The sequence below is a fragment of the Bos taurus genome, chromosome 3, assembly GCF_002263795.3.
Source record: "Bos taurus isolate L1 Dominette 01449 registration number 42190680 breed Hereford chromosome 3, ARS-UCD2.0, whole genome shotgun sequence".
Taxonomy (NCBI): Eukaryota; Metazoa; Chordata; class Mammalia; order Artiodactyla; family Bovidae; genus Bos; species Bos taurus.
Window position 1 is genome coordinate 37,876,316 of NC_037330.1, and position 3,799 is coordinate 37,880,114.

General features: G+C 39.2%; 1 long non-coding RNA gene across 1 annotated transcript; it reads left to right on the forward strand.

Annotated features, from left to right (window-relative positions):
- Positions 1 to 778: 778 nt before the first annotated feature.
- On the forward strand, positions 779 to 3,008 carry LOC132344989 (uncharacterized). Its single transcript, XR_009494088.1, has 3 exons — positions 779 to 1,335; positions 1,734 to 1,820; positions 2,502 to 3,008. It is a non-coding gene; the product is annotated as an uncharacterized lncRNA (long non-coding RNA).
- Positions 3,009 to 3,799: the final 791 nt, after the last annotated feature.

The window sequence follows — 3,799 nt, forward strand, 5'->3', positions numbered from 1 at the left end:
AAAATCTGCCTTCCAACGCAGGAGATACAAGAGAGGTCAGTTCTATTTCTGGGTTGGGAAGATGCCCTGGAGCAGGACATGACAATCCACTCCAGTATTCTTGCCTGGCAAATTACATGAACAGAGGAGCCTGGTAGGCTACAGTCCATGGTGTCACAAGAGAGTCAGAAATAACTGAGCGACAGAGCACTCCCCTTTATGTGGTTCGCTCAGTCCCTATTTCCCTTAAAATGAAGTTATTAACCCATAAACACGATAAACAAGGGTGCACACAATTGATCTAGCTTGTTGCTTTCTCTAGCCTGAGCTCTTGTCCTTGTCCTTTCTCAGAGTACACATTAACCACAGTAAATATCTTTTAGGGTTTTTTGAATAGAGTATAACTTCCTTTCAAGGGCATTCCTTTCTCTCTGCTAGTACCAAAGTGCCCATTGGTAGCCAGCAAGTTTCTTTAGTAAATGTGAGTTAAATATCATACCCTAAAGGTATTCTTCCTTGATTATTATAAGTTTTTTTTGTCTTATTTTCCAAGTTTCCTACATTTTATCCACCATAACTTTACATTTTATTGTTATTACTTTATTGACCATTTATTTTCTATGAATTATACCCTTTGAAGGCCAAAATGCTACTACTACCTTCTCTCCAATATACTCCAACAGCTACCACAATTACTGAAATCTAATACACATTTCCTAACAAAAAAGAGCTAAGCCGCCACAGGTGAGGCCCAAGGTCTAGGCAAGAAAATCTGCCCAGTTCTGAAGCTTACCTTCAGGAATGGTTTTTTCTGCTTATCATCCTCTGAGATTTGAAGGCAGACTGGACAGATATGCCAGGTCAGAAGAGTCGAGGTTACACATGCTAGTCATCCATTTTATGTTTCTCCTGAAGCCCCTCCCTCTGCCCCCACGGGCTCCTCCTCCAGGCCAGGTGGAGCAGCTTTCCTCAGTGTGCCCTGAGGACTCCTTGAATCAAGTTCACCTGGGATGCTTGCTAAACTCAATCCCTGACCTGACTCTCAATCTTCTAAATCAGACTCTGAAGAGGACTCTGGAATCTGAATTTTATAGAGATACCTCAAGCGACCGTTAAGCACTCCATATTGGGAATTGGCGAGGGGGTGGTGGTGAGTGGGGTTGGTGGTAAGTGGTGGGGAGTGAGCAGAGGATGCTTATCATATAGGAGAATGAAATAGCTTCCACTTAATTTGAAAGAAAATGGTATCCTCAAAACAGATTTTACAGGCTTTGGAGGAATGTTTTAAGGGTAAAATATTGAAGATTACAGGGAATTCTTAAAGAATGAAGCAGCTAAGAGTGGAGTTGAATAAAGGTGAGAATAAAAGAAAGTGGAAGGATAAGTCAGAAGAGAAGAAACACTGAAGCATATAGGCAGCAGTAGAGTGTTAGGAATATTTTACTTTCCCACTTTCATAAATAGAGTATATATATTTTAAATCTTACCTCCTTGGAATTACATTTATTTAGGTTTTACCTGTTCCCTGGCTAGCTTACTTGGATTTTTATACACTTATAATTTATAAAATGTGAATGAGCTAATAATTCTTGGCCTCACATTTGCATTTTACTAATCATCCATATTAATCCCAAGTAATACATAGTATATAAATTTTTCTGAAGATCTACAAACCAATCATATTGGAAGAGCATTTTTTTTTTTCATAGTCTTTCTTAATTTACACCACTGGCAATAGTCTTTTGTTCCTGCAGATAAGATTGACCTTGCACAGAGGGAACATAAACAAGTGACTATTCAGGGAGGCACTTTTTTCCAAACATCATAGCTTCTAAAGATCAGTAAGTAAGAAGTGACTACTAATTCCCTCAGGTCATTTCATTAAGTCAGCTCCATATTTTAACACAGCATAATCAAAATAAGACAAAGTTTTATTCTTTCCTGTCTTCAACGGAAAGGGTAAGAGTAAATGAGCCGTAAAATTTTTAAAGAGAGATAGAACACTATGCTTTAAGTTTGAATAATATGGAGCTTATTTATCAATTTCCAGAACATCACATAAGATTAAAGTGGTATTAGGGGATATGGGGGAGGGGAGGGGAATATTCTCTCTACAGTCCTGACCTCCTGAGAGGGAGAATTGGGCTGACTTGATAGCTTAGTTGGTAAAGAATCTGCCTGCAATGCAAGAGACCCTGGTTGGATTCCTGGGTCGAGATGCTTTGGAGAAGGGATAGAATACCCACTCCAGTATTCTTGGGCTTCCCTTGTGGCTCAGCTGGTAATCTGCCCACAATGCGGGAGGCCTGGGTTGGAAAACCAGAAGATCCCCTGGAGAAAGGAAAGGTTACCCACTCCAGTATTCTGGCCTGGAGAATTCCAAGGATTGTATAGTCCATGGGGTTGGACACGACTGAGTGACTTTCATCTTCCTATCACTTTTCATGCCTTGAGCCAGATGATGAATACCTAAGGCAAAAATTTCTCCATGATTTTTTTTTTTCTTCCTTCCTTTATGCCAGTCTCAAAAATTATTTCCAGTTCATGCTCTCCTGAGGACATTCACAGCTGCTGAAAGTACTGCAACAGGAAGGCTTTACTATTCTTGAAAAATAACTGCTCAACTATGGAGAATATTGGCCAGTTGTTGAGCATATTGATGCAATCAGAGTGACAGAAGAAACTCTGAAAGAAAGATGTGAAATTTGGAATTTTACATGACATTTCCTTTAAAAATTCATAGGAAATGTGAAGATGTCTGCACATAATTTCTAACATCTCTACAGATTCACAAGCACAGAGATAAAAATCTTGAAATCTCTGAATTTTTCAAAGTTTTGTATTCCTGTATATGTGTGTGTGTGTGTGTGTGTGTGTGTGTGCATGCGGTTGCTCTGTGGTTACTCTGGTGTTTATAAAACACAGGCTAAAATGTTGACCTGAATTTTCTAGCAAAACACCCATGCTGATTTGAGCCAAGTTGCTTCAGTCATGTCTGATTCCTTGCTACCCTATGGACTGCAGTCAGCCAGGCTCCTCTGTCCTTGGGATTCTCCAGGCAGAATACTGAAATGGGTTGCCATTCCTTTCTCCACAAAATACCCATAACTTTTAGTTAATTCATTTTTTAAAAAAAATTTTATTAAGATTATGTTAGGTAGTTAGAATAGGAAACAGGAGTCCAGAATGGCGGTGGCTAAAAGACAAGGAAGGGAAAAGCCCTGGAAAATAGAACAAAGGAAGGTCTGAGGACTGGAGTGAGGACCTCAGAGAGAACAAACAGCACTCCTGGGTGCCCAATTTACATAGGGCAGGCCCAGAGGGAGGGAAAAAACATATAAAAAGAGGAGCCAAAGGGCTTGGGGGTGGGGGGGTTTCTCTCTCATGTGCGCTCATTCTCTCTCTCTCTCTCTTCTCTTCATGTCTTTTGGGTCAGCATGCCTTCACACCTCAAGGATGTATTTTCCTTTATTTTCTAAATAAAACTGATCTGAGAACTATAACACGGACTGTCCGAGAGCTGTGATGCACTGAGGACTTTAACGTCCATCGCTTCAAATCTTTATTGTGACTAGATAGAACCAAGGAGATTACACTCTCTTGACAATTATTATACACATCTATCATCTATCTTTATTTTTTTTTACAAACACACACACAAAGCCTATAAGCATTTTGAAATCCTAGTCCCAAATGTACCTTTTGTCTTTTGTTAACATACTGATGTTTAAACTTTCAGCTTTTTTTTTTTTTGAACTGTGAATGTGATTTAAATCTATTCAGCAACTTGTTTTTAAACATTTCATAATTTTATAATTTT